Source organism: Mastigoproctus giganteus, chromosome 7 (genome assembly GCF_048544385.1).
Source record: "Mastigoproctus giganteus isolate SK-2022 chromosome 7, ASM4854438v1, whole genome shotgun sequence".
In the NCBI taxonomy this organism is placed as follows: domain Eukaryota; kingdom Metazoa; phylum Arthropoda; class Arachnida; order Uropygi; family Thelyphonidae; genus Mastigoproctus; species Mastigoproctus giganteus.
This window is the reverse complement of record NC_143581.1, coordinates 52,854,757-52,868,649: the sequence shown is the minus strand read 5'-3', so window position 1 is coordinate 52,868,649 and position 13,893 is coordinate 52,854,757. Positions and strand designations below refer to the sequence as shown.

Below are 13,893 nucleotides of genomic sequence, written 5' to 3'. Positions count from 1 at the left end.
CCAGACTTTGTAATTTGCAAAATTTAAGCCTTTCTTCGTAAGAGCAACCCTTTGTTCCATTCACTAATCTTGTTGCCCTTCTCTGTACCCGTTCCAGCAGCTCTACATCCTTCTTGAAATGAGGCCTCCAGACCTGTATACAGTACTCAAAATGTGGCCTAACCATTGCCTTATACAAGGGAATAATCACCTCCTTATCCCTGCTAGAAAAATTCCTGTATATCATTGACAAGACACCATGAGCTATTCTTGCAGCTCGTCTGCACTGCTCAGAGAACTTCATATCTGCCTGCACAATTACCCCCAGGTCCTTTTCATTCTCCACCACTGTTAGTGCAGTACCGCAGAGTTGATACGTTGCTCTGGGGTTACTGTTTCCCATATGTAGTACTTTACATTTGTCAATTAATGCAGTTATATAATTTATATAATTAACGCAGTAACCATCTAATGGAAATAATACGTATAATTCATTTTATTCTAGACAATCAGTTTTATGTTACTTCTGCGCTGCTGCTGCTGCTGTAGGGTTTTAAGGTGCATCAGCAACTTACACAATATTGAGCTTATATATTATATCTGTACAATATTATATCTTATATATTATATCTGTACAATATTATATCTTATATATTATATCTGTACAATATTATATCTTATATATTATATCTGTATTTGTCTTTATATCTGTACAAGATATATGCACAGGCCAATTTGCATATTATGTTTGCTTAAAAACTCAGAACTCACAAGGAACCCTACTTCATCTGCCTGAGATTGGTTACAGTCTTCATTAAAGAGGAATTTAGAAATTCCTCCAGCCATTGATGGGAATTGAACTTAGTACTCTCTAAATAAATGGCAAGTCGAAAAACCACTATACTATCATGTAGGACCTATTTCTGAGCTTCTAGTGTTGGTCTGTGACAGTCTCAAAATATGGGACTACATCACAAAACATTAGCCTGGTGGCACAAACTATGTGTTAGTACAAAACCAATTAGCATGCGAAAATAATTTTAAATTCTTTTTAAATTTCTCTTTGTAATAGGGAAATTAAAGAAAAATTTTCCCTTGCTAAGGTAACAAAAAAAAGAGTAAGAACATGTGCATGTATACTTGCATGTACACCAGTGATACTCAAACTGAGTTCCATGAAACCCTGGAGTTCCACGAGATATTTCTGAAGTTTCGCAAAAATTATAATTTTTGGTTTTTTTTTTCATAATTATATTTCCCTTTCTCCTACCTCTCCTCACCATTATAAAAATTAATGTTTCACTAAAGTACATATTATGATTCTAAAAATTAAGTCATTTATGTACCTAAAAACACATTAACTGAGCAGGATTCCACGGAAATAATATTTAGAGACAAGGGTTCTGTAGATGTTGAAAGTTTAAAGACCACTGATGTAAACTAATGCTAGGGGAGTTGTAAATAAATTTGAAGTATTGATTAAGTCATCAAATGAGGACATTGTAGGAAATGCAGAAAAATGGTGTCACTCAGACATAAATAAATTTTCTGTTTATACTCCGGGATGACCAAACGGTCAGAGGAGTTCACAAGATAAACAGAATACAAGAAACAGCACCATATTCAGCAGTAACAGGCTTGAACCCCGGTCACTCAAGGCAAGTGTACTTAGGCATCCGTGCACCTGACCACTCAGCTACAGCGGCCTAGTGATGCTGAATATGAATATGGGGAGTACAATGTATGCAGGCAGGACAGACAAGACAGGAGAGGTGGAGGGGATTATGCTCTTAGTTTAGAAGCATATTATTAAATCTAAGGCAGTACATCCAGTTGATATGAGTGATGAGTGCAACGTTCAGTCAGTCTGGTGTGATAAAAGCACTGGGAAAACAAAATTGAGAGTAGGAGTATGTTATAGGCCTAATAACTGTGATGAGCATGCCAAACAGCTATACAGAAAAATAGAGAGGGCCAGCAAATCAGAATGTCTCCTAATGGGGAATTTTAACTTTCCAGAGGTTGACTGGAATTTGTGAGTTGGTCACTCGCACACTAGCAAGACTTCTGTGAATTTCTAGGATGACTGCTTTCTACTACGGCATGTTAGAGAGGCAACAAGAGGAAGCAGTATTCTTGATCTGGTTATTGGCAGTGATTTTTCACACATTAAGAATCTGCAGGTAAAAGACCCACTGGGTTGCAGTGACCACAGTGTATCAATGTGGAATTAAATTAAAGACAACTACTGTCAAGGTTATTGGGAAAGGCTTTGCTTACATACAAGTAACTACAGTGGTCTCAGACAGTTTTTAAATTCTGTGCAGTGGGACCAACTGATGATGTTACCAACAGCAAATTCTAAATGGGAAGTATTCAGGAAAGTAAACAAAAGCTACTAGGCTTTTCATATGTACGAATAAAATACTGTTCAATGCTCAGACCTAAATAGATGTCAGATGAACTGAGACACATGGCAGAGAAGTGGATGGGATGCATACAAATTATCTGGTGATACAGAGGCCTATGGTAGATGCAAATTAATCTGTAATCAAGTCAGAAAGGAGTTAGGAAGACTAAGGCAAATTATGAGAAATCACTGGCAAAGAAAAATGGCAAAGACTCTTATGCTTATATGAACAGAAGAAGGAAGGGACTGAATCACATTGAGCCACTTGATGTCTATGAGTTAACTGTTGATGACCCTGCTGAGGTTGCAGACAAATTGAATAGGTATTTTGCATCTACATTCACACATGAGGGATTCTTGAGGGATGGGGATGCCAGAAATTTGTCAAATTCTAACAAGGAGCTAAATAACTTTGTGAGATAACTGAAAGGAAAGTGGAGGAGAAATTGAAGATGGACATAAAAAAAGGAACCTGGGGTGGACAGAATCTATCCAATTTTATTAAGGGAGGCAGCAAAAGAGGTAAGCAAACCCTTAGCCATGATTATGAAAGCATCCCTGGTTTCAACAGAGTTCTTTATAGACTGGAAATGTGTAAATGTATCCCCAATTTATAAAGGAGATCACAAAACGCAACTTGAATAATTACTGACCTGTTACCTTAACGCATGTTCCAGGGAAAATAATGGAATCACTAGTTAAAGAAGTAATGCAGGACCATCTGGAGAGGCATGCAATTATATACTGCAATCAGAGCATGGATTTGTTAAGGGTTGGTCTTGTCTAACCAATATGACAGACTACTATGATGCAAAAAATAATTTTGAAATCATATACTTGGATTTCAGGAAGGCTTTTGATACTGTTACACATTAAAAGACTGCTATACAAACTGGAGAAATGTGGCATTAAGGCAAGTTACTTCTATGGATAAAGGGATGGTTAAGTTGAAGAAGACAGAGTAGTTATCACTTCTCTTCATGGACTAATGTTATTAGTGGAATTCCCCAGAGCTCAGTGCTGGGCCCATTCTTGTTTTCAATTATCAATGACATTTTATATTGTACTTTAAACGTAGTTTTATAGTTCTAGTTATGCTGGTTATTTTTATTTTTAATTTAGATAAAGATTTTTTGTAGATTACTACTTACTATATGTAAAACCGTTGTTTCGTTCAAATCTTGCAGCCATTGTTTTTGTATAGAGTGGTAGGGAATTCAAATTTTTAACTGTGGCAGCTATGTAGCTCTAACGTAAAATTATATAGCGTAATACGCATGACTGCATTTAGGATTCTATTAGATAGTGTAGTATTGACAATTGATTAATTAAATTTATTGATCTTATTAATTTAAAATATCATGCCCCAGACTAGAGCAGCAAACCAACGGGCACAAAGTGGCAGGAGTGTGTGACTCAGGGGAGAACTGAGGGTGGAGGATTCTCCAACGCATCACAGCCTAAAAAAATGTGCAACTTTTGAAATGTTTGCTGAACTCTCTGGAACAGAACATTATCTAGCCAAGGAGGATGTCTTTGTGTGTGCCAGGTGCAGAGAGTTTCTAGAAATTAGGCGTCAACTCAGCATTCTAATGGGCGTCTATTAGAGCTTGTAGTGTAGGGTAGATGCCCTCCAAGAAATTAATATGAGGGGCCCGTCAAGCTCTCAGCTGCCCAAGCCAGAGCTCACTCCTGGGCATCAGGCAACACGGCGGCAATCTCCATGGTATAATGCACTGGTCCCGCTGGAGTTATTTATTGTTGGCGACTCTATTGTCAGGGAGACGGGTAATATATTGTGTAAAAAGGATAGATGTGTAAATAGGACCAGGGTATGTCTTCCAGAGGCAAAAGTTGATGATGTTGTAAAGCATATATCATCTTTTAAGGGCACAAAAGGTGATATTATTGTACACGTTGGCACCAATGAAATTAAGAGTAGGAGATCTGCAGATTTACTTAACAAGTACCCTAACTCACGACTTAATAAAAGTCGTGAGTTAGGGTTAAATTTGAAAGTGTCTGCAATTCTGCCCAGACACGATACGAGGGAGTACATGATTGCACTTGTTTTTACTCTTAGTTACCCTCACCCAGCCCATGCATTTACTTGTTCCATGATGACTCCCAGCAGCTCTTGAAGTCCCCAGCAGCTTGCTCTCTAGGCTCTGCCCATTACAATAGAAGCAGTGCAAGAATCACTTTCGCCTCTGCCTGCGGCTACCATTAATCTTTTAGTCTGTGAATCGCCCCCAGTCTATCAGTTTTCCGACCCACCTAACACTGCCTCGATAGCATCAGTAAATATTCTTGTACCATTTCTATTTAAGTGTATCCCATCCCTGTAGAAGCAGTCTCTCCTGTTAGCAAGCACAGACTATGCTGAAAAAAATTCTACTCCATGAGCCTTGCACAATCTCTCAAGCGCCGAATTGATTTACAAGGCTTTCATCATATACTCCCTTCTATTGTATCCTAATAGAATTTCAGACACTTTCAAATTTAACCCTGACTCGTGACTTTTTTCCTAGCATTGACCTGTACTTGTTAAGTAAATCTGCAGATCACTTACTCTTAAGGTCATTAATGCCAAGACGTACAACAATATCACCTTTTGTGCCCTCAAAAGATGATATCTGCCCTACAATGTCATCAGCTTTTATTCCAGGCAGATATACCCCCAGGCGCCTCCGTAGCCAGGTGGGAAGGAGCAGCAGTGCATAGCACACGCTTCTTGATTAGACTGGGGTTCGAGCCCGTCACCACCAAATATGGAGCATGCGGAAAGGTCAGGGAATGACCACCGCACCGGCGCAATATGGCCTTAGTTGCTAATGCTCCTAAAAACCAAATAACAACAAATAACAAATAACAGATATACCCTGGTCCTGTTTTACCTATCCTTTTTGCATAATATATTCCCTGTCTCCCTGACAATAGAGTCACCGACAATAACTAGTTCCTGTGGGACGAGCACATTCTGCTTTGAAGAATTCCTCTGTGTTGCTTGATACACAGGAGTGAGCTCTGGCGTTGAGAGCTTTATGGGTCCCTCATATTAATTTCTTCAAGGGAATTTACCCTACACCTCAAACTCTCATAGATGCCCATCAGAACGCTGAGTTGGTGCCTAATTTCTTCACACACAAAGACATCCTCCTTGGCTAGATCATGTCTGCCTCCATAGCCAGTGTGTAGCACATGCTCCTTGATTAGACCGGGGTTCGAGCCCGTCACCACCAAATACGGAGGATGAGGAAAGGTCAGGGAATGACCACCGCATATCCTGGAGCAATATGGCCTTAGTTGCTAATGCTCCTAAAAACCAAATAACAAACGTGCATGTTTTAGACTGTGATGCATTGGAGAATTGTCCCCTTCGGTTCTCCTGCAAGCCACAGCACTCTGCCTTGGAGTGCTGTGGCTTATGCTATTCTGCAAACGCTGTTTTGCTGCTCTAGTCTGGGTCATGATTCCATTAAGTATAATTTAATTAACAATGAACTTTAATAAGATTAATAAATTTTACTGATTAATTGATAATACTATAGTAATCTAACAGATTTCTAATGCAGTGCTATGTTTTTCGCTATCTAGTTTTAAGTTAACCTTACACTATTCCATATCATATAACAATGGCGGCAAGTTATGAATGTAAAATCTATGGATACTAAGTATTAACTTTCAAAATCGCTATCTAATTTCAAAAATTAACCATGGAGCTTGGTTAGAACTATAAAGCTACTTATAGAAAATAATTTAGTATAACAATTAAGTCAATAAAATGACTAAATATAAATGAAAACCTAAAATGATTTGCATAAACTTGGCATAATATACAGTGTGTATTATGCCTGACCTTTATGTAAGTAACAATTTATAAAATAAAAATGTTACTTACATAACAGCAGGAGCTCACATCTGGTGAGTTATGGGCTTGGCACACCCAGGGTCCTGAGCTCGTCATTCTTCAATTTCTTGGGGGGCGCCTCCGTAGCCAGGTGGGCTGGAGCAGCAGTGCATAGCGCACGCTTCTTGATTAGACCGGGGTTCGAGCCCGTGACCACCAAATACGGAGGATGTGGAAAGGTCAGGGAAATGACCACCGCATATCCCCGGAGCAATACGGCCTTAGTTGCTAATGCGCCTAAAAACCAAATAACAACAACAACTTTCTTGGTGATTCCCTCCTACTCCTTACTCTTGTTCTCTCACTCATCATAAAATTCAGAAATTTTTTTTTTTTGGCTGGTGCAGCATAAGCCTCGGGCTTCTTTGCACCATATAGCTAATAATCATAATAATAAACAGCAGTAATGGTAAGTGATGCAAGAAAGCAATCTTATATAGCATCAGCCAGAAATGGATGGAAGCCTGTTCCAACGATCAATCACCCATTGGCTGAAGGTTAAACTTTCACACATCTATCCTGCAACCATCCTTCCTCAACTTCAATTTATGCCTCCTTGTGTGTAGCCTCAGTAAGTGGAAGAATGCCATTAACATTCAGCTTATGCAATTCTGCAATTCAAACTTCAGAAATTTGTGGAAGATTTACTTCAGTTCCTGAAACTGCAGAACTAAAGCTAACCTTTCTAGGCATTTATATAATGGAGATGGACAGATGAAATTGAAATTTCCATGGGCAGTAAATGGATGGCCTTTGCACAATGTAGAAAGAACTGGAAAATTGCTGGAAAGGCCTTCTTCCTGTGGTGGATTTAAACTGGCTGATGATGATGAACCTCAGAGTAACACTCCAGCTGTGTGGTACTACACTGGGGGTAGTGGAGAATGAAAAAGACCTGAGGATAATTGTGCAGTCAAATATGAAGTTTTCTGAGCAGTGAAAACTGGCGGCCAGAGCAGCTCATCGGGTCTTATTAATGATATACAGGAAATTGCCAGCTGGGATAAGGAAGTGATTATCTCTTTGCATAAGGCAGTGGTCAGGCCACACCTTGAGTACTATATATAAGTCTGGAAGCCACATTTTAGGAAGGATGTAGGGCTGCTGGAACGGGTACAGAGAAAGACAGCGAGATTGATGAAGGGATCAAAGGTTTAAGTTACCAAGAAAGGCTTAAGTTTGGCAAATTGCAGCATCTGGAGACTAGGCACATGCGAGGTGATCTGATTGAGTTGTATAAGGTATTGAATGATTTGAGCAAGCTCAATGCTGATAGGATTCTTCCTCATTCTCAGATTACACACCTGGAGGGGCATAAATTCAAATCGAAGAAAGACAATTGTAGAATAGATGTGCAGAAATTGGCCTTTAGCCAGCAAGTGTTTGATTGCTGGAACAGACTTCCATCTGTTGTTGTGGAAGTTGATAGCTTAAATAAATTCAAAGAAGAACTGGACAAACTTTTGCAGAAAATGGATGGGCGAAATGGGAAGGGTTTTTTTTTTTTTTTTTTGGCTGATGCTGTATATGCATCTGCCAGTGCTAATGCTAGCGGCCCCGAGTGCCAAGTGAGTGATCATAGCGATATTTCCCAAAGTGATTTGAAAGCTTCTTTTCTCTTAAGCAACAGATTGTAGAGATTGTTAAAACCCTCTTTATAAAGTTATTTAATTTTGGCTTTTTCTAAATAAAGAACTAAGCTTCGTATCAAGGAAGAAAAGACACCTTTCTTTTACGTATATATATATAACCAATTTCTCTAACAAACTAACCACTAATCTCATATCGCTTGGTCACTGGTGGCACCGCTCCTGCCTCCACGTGGCGGGGCTGGTAATCTGAGTATTATCCAATACTCAGGGCGAAAAGGAGCAATTATGGATCCATTAATGTCACTGACTGTAGAGCCTATGTGCTCGCATGAACTTGAGTCATCTCAAGCAAAAAGAATCAAAAAAGATGATTCTTCACATGACCTACCTGCTTTTTTAATTTTACACTCGCTATCAACGAAACCTCTTAGTAGCTTATCGCCATTTCTTGGGCAGAAAAGCATAGAGGCTGTAGCAGGTACTCCCAAAATTGTCAAACGCCTTTGCTCGGGAGATCTTCTTATAGAGACTTCCAATCCCAGTCATTCTAGACAACTCCTGAAGCAAACGACCTTCGGAGGCCTTCCCATTTCGATAACCCTGCACAGAACTTTAAACACCTCAAAGGGAGTGATCTCGGAATGGGACCTCCTTAATGTTTCTGAGGAAGAAATTGTCGAAGAACTTAAAACAACGTATTGTCAGTGCTAAGAGAATTATGACCAAACAAGATGGTGTTCTTACACCCACAAGAAATGTTATCCTTACCTTCAGCAGTCCGAATCTCCCAGAATCAGTAAAAGCTGGCTACCTTTCCTGTAAGATCCGACCATATATACCAAATCCACTTAGATGCTTTAAATGCCAGAAATATGGTCATTCTCAAACAGCATGCCAAGGTAAGATAATCTGTCCCCTGTGTGGCTCGTCAGACCATTCCCAAACGGAATGTACAGCAGCAATGCCAAAGTGTAACAATTGCCAGGGTACTCACCCCGCATATTCTAGAACTTGTGAATTATGGAAAATGGGAAAGAAAATAATGAAGTACAAGGTAGAGAAAAATATATCTTACCAAGAGGCACGTAAACAGATATTAAATGTGATGCCTGCCAAATCATATTCCAATGCAGTCAAAAACACTAAAGAATTTTCAACACAGACTTATATTACTATTTCTCCTAAATTATCTCTTACTCAATGGGCTAGATCCATCCTTGTGGATGGTGAGACACTGACAGCAACAAATAGTCCATCAAATGTTACTAATACAAAGCCATCCAAGCCACAACAAGACCTTCCCAACTCATGCACATTATTAAAAGAGAAAGATGCTCATCGTACACAAAATAAACCAACTGAACGAACTATGGAAATCGATGAGAAGTTAGATAATGAAGATGCTGTTCTCCTGCTTCACGCTGATGATATGGATATTACTCGCCCAGTCTTTTCAAAATGAGAGAAATATAAACAGGATCGAGGGAAAAACAAACGATCAGACCAATCCACCTAAACTAAACCCAAGTAATGCAGAAAATTATTCAATGGAATTGTAGAGGACTAAGAAGCAATCTTGACGAATTAAAATACTTAATGCACCAGCATGATCCTGCATGTATTTGTATGGAAATCGATGAGAAGTTAGATAATGAAGATGCTGTTCTCCTGCTTCACGCTGATGATATGGATATTACTCGCCCAGTCTTTTCAAAATGAGAGAAATATAAACAGGATCGAGGGAAAAACAAACGATCAGACCAATCCACCTAAACTAAACCCAAGTAATGCAGAAAATTACTCAATGGAATTGTAGAGGACTAAGAAGCAATCTTGACGAATTAAAATACTTAATGCACCAGCATGATCCTGCATGTATTTGTCCACAGGAAACTTATTTATCATCAAATTATAGCCCATACTTCTCACGGTGTACGCTATATAGACGTGACAGATGTTCTGAGTCTCCGGCAAGAGGTGGAGTAGCAATATTAGTTCGTAGTAATGTACCATCGAAACCCGTTCAGCTTTCCACTAATCTAGAAGCAGTAGCCGTTCGTATTGTTCTTGGAATTAATCTCACTCTTATCTTCATCTATATTCCACCAAATGTTTCATGTTACATTGCAGAACTTGACAATTTACTTAAATAACTGCCCCAACCTGTATGCTTTCTAGGTGATCTAAATGCTCATCATCCTTTGTGGGGTTCCCCGAACATTGGCCTTGAATGGGTTAAGCACTCTGAATTCTGATGGGATCCTTCCACTTGTTCAGATTACGAACCTAGGGGGGCATAAATTCAAATTAAGAAAAGACAGATGTAGAATAGATGTGTGGAAATTTGCCTTTAGCCAGCGGGTGGTTAATTGCTGGAACAAACTTCCATCTGTCGTTGTGGAAGTTGATAGGTTGAATAAATTTAAGGAGGAACTGGACAGGCATTTGGAGGGAATGGTGTGATTTTTTTTTTTTTTTTTTTGGCTGATGCTGCATAAGCTCATACACTTGCTTTCTTGCATCACATGCCACTACTACTACTACTACTACATAGATCGTAGAGGGAGGATGATTGAAACTGTACTTGATAACCATCACTTAACACTACTGAATACTGGTGTGCATACTTATATCCACTTGCCTACAGATTCTAGCTCTGCTCTGGATCTGTCCATATGTTCCTCGTCCATTTATCCTAGCTTTGATTGGACAGTATTAACTGACCTTCACAACAGTGATCACTTTCCTATAATTTGCAAAATACAGACGGATACAAACTATACATCTAACCAAAGAATTACGTGGAATTTTCACCGAGCTAACTGGGAGAAGTTTTCGAAAACAGTGCAATTTGATAACCATTTGATTCTTACTGCATCTATTAATAATGCCACTAGACATATAGTAGAAGAACTACTTGGAGCTGCTGCCAGCACAATACCGAAAGTTAACCATACAAAACAAAGGTATAATAGTTCGTGGACAAGGGATTGCTTTCTTGCCAAAAGGAAACAAAACAAAGCTTGGAACATTTTTTGCCGAAATGCTACAATGGAGAACCTTATAAACTATAAACGGCGGAAAGCTGAAGCACGCCAAATTCGTAGAAAAGCTAAACAGGATGCATGGATTCGATTCAGTTCTACCAAATTATTCTGGGGTCAGTGCAGAAACACTGACCCCAGAATAATTTGGAGAAAGATCCGTATCCTCAGTGGAAAGTGTCAAAAAACCAAAACCCCAATCCTGTCCTGGAAAGGAATAGATATTTCTTCTCCAACTGATATTGCAGAGGCTTTAGCAGAAACATTTGCAGACACTTCATCATCTCAATCTTATGAAGACTCATTTAGACGCAAAAAAATGTCCATGGAAAAATATAAAATTAACTTTGTTACAAAACAGTCTTATTCTTATAACTTTCCGTTCACTATGAATGAACTCAACGAAGCTCTCCAGAATTCTAGAAATAGTTCTGCTGGACCGAATGGCATTTTCTACATAATGCTTCGCCACCTCAACTCAAACTCAAAATCTATACTACTGAAATTTTACAGTAGAATCTTTGAGGAGAATGTTTACCCTGACAATAGTTATCGTCCTATATCTTTGACCAGCTGTTTAGGAAAGATAATAGAAAAGATGGTTCACAAGAGACTTGTCTGGATTGTTGAAGATCAAGATGCTATATCATGCCATCAATTTGGTTTCCGCCGTAACAGGTGTACAACTGATGTCCACATCAAGGTTGAAGCTCACATTCGAAATGCTTTTCTTAAAAAACAGCACATGGCAATGATAACTTTCGATATTACCAAAGCATTCGATACAACCTGGAGATATGGAATCCTCCAAGACTTATACAAACTTGGACTGAGAGGTAACCTGCCTAGATTCATTCAGAATTTTCTTCACCTCAGGACCTTTCAAGTAAGATTCCAGAATGAGCTGTCCAAAATTCACACACAAGAAGAAGGAATACATCAGGGATCGATTTTAAGTGCCACACTCTTTGCATTACGTACCAGTAGCATTATAAGAGACATCCCAGCCACGGTAGAAGTTTATATGTATGCAGACGATCTTGCTATTTCCTGTCAATCATTGAACATGGCTACCATTGAAAGACAACTACAGATAGCAATAAACAAAATTGAAACTTGGACAGAAAGCAACGGCTATCAATTAACCGAGGGGAAAACAGCAGCAATACACTTCTGTAAATTACGATCGCTTCATCCGGAACCTCTATTAAAACTGAAAGGCAGAGAAATACCGATGACAGATTCCATAAGATTATTGGGTCTGAACTTAGACACCAAATTAAATTTTTGTAATCATGTAACCTATCTACGAACTACGTGCCTCCAGAAACTAAACATCCTTCGTGCAGTATCCTCAACATCTTGGGGTGCTGACAGACAGTCATTGCTGAATTTATATCGTGCTGTAATCCAGTCACGATTAGACTATGGAGCTATAGTATATGCATCAGCTAAAAACAGCATCTTACTGTCTGTGAACACCATTCAACACAGTGCCCTTCGATCAGCACTAGGCGCCTACAGAACCTCGCCAGTACAAAGCTTGTATATAGAAACTCACGACCCTCCGCTTTATCTTAGAAGACAACGCCTACGCTGCCAAAATAAGAAGCTTTCCAACTCACCCCTGTTGGGTATACCTCAACCAACCTTTATGGCCAACACTTTATGAATCCAAGCCTAATGAACCCAGACCTGCTGGGATTCGTCTTCAAGAAGTAATAAAAAAGTGGAAACTCGATCTCAATAAAATTGCGGAAAGTGCAAATATGCCTTTACCTCCATGGAATAGACATCATATAAACATTGATCTTTACTTTGCTCAGTGGCCAAAAAATACTATTCCACTATGTAATATCCGACAGTTGCTTGGGAAACTCATAATCTATACGGATGGATCTAAGACCCAGTCACATGTAGGTGCAGCAGCCGTGTTCCCTTTGCATGTAATTTCAAAATATCTTCCATTGAGTGCAGCATTCTATCTGCGGAACTGTATGCTATACAGCTTGCATTAAGTGAAATATGTCAACAGTCGTCCCTCTCTGTCTTAATATACTCGACACTGCGAAATAGAGGGCAATGAAAAAGCAGACATTGCAGCTAAGTCAGCATCAGAACTGCCAAACAGAACAAGCATAGTCCAACACACTGATTTTAGTCCAATCATTATTAAAGAAAGTGAAAATGAATGGGCCCAAATATGGAAAAATGAAGTCAACAATAAACTACAGGAAATAAAACCTAATCCAGAAATATGGAACTCCAGCATCAGAGAGTCGCAGAGAAGAAGTAATACTTGCCAGACTGAGAATTGGCCATACTCATCTTACTCATTTTCATCTATTGACAAACAAAAATCCCCCACTCTGTGTTCAATGCCAAGTTCAGCTTTCAATAAAACACATTCTTTTGATATGTCCTCAATTCAGAAATTCCAGATTCCTTTGTTTTCAAAGTTTATACAATAACCAGAATCCAGTTACCCTTCAACAGATCTTAGACAATTCTGCGAATATAGATGAATTATTTAATTTTATTCGGCAACTCAGATTTGATAAACAAATCTGAAAAAAATGTTTGATTTACATTAAAAACTTGGAAAGACACATCTTGGCCATAGATGCCCTTGTGTCTTAAAACCCTTAAACAACAACAACAGCTAATGCTAACCATAGTGGGATTAGATGAAATGATCAAATCAGCTGAGGTGTCAGCCAAATCTGCTGATTTGGCTGACACCTCAGCCAAACTAGCAGCCCTGACAAATAATCTTGAGTTGTTAGTCCCCTATTACAGGCAAGTAATCCATAATAAGTTATATTCACAGCGGCAAGATTCGTTGCATTGGCAAGTAACAAATAAACTATATCAGATTAAGTGTGTGATTAACCTATGGCAGTCTAGTCTGCACTGGGATCATAAAGAGGAAGTGTTCTTTCTCAGATCTGCATAGGA

At 39.0% G+C, this 13,893-nt stretch overlaps 1 protein-coding gene across 2 annotated transcripts in view; it reads left to right on the top strand.

Moving 5' to 3' along the window:
• The window catches only part of nbs (nibrin), a 315,228-nt gene that overhangs the window by 252,932 nt on the left and 48,403 nt on the right, over window positions 1-13,893 (top strand). The gene's annotated exons all lie outside the window — the stretch shown is intronic.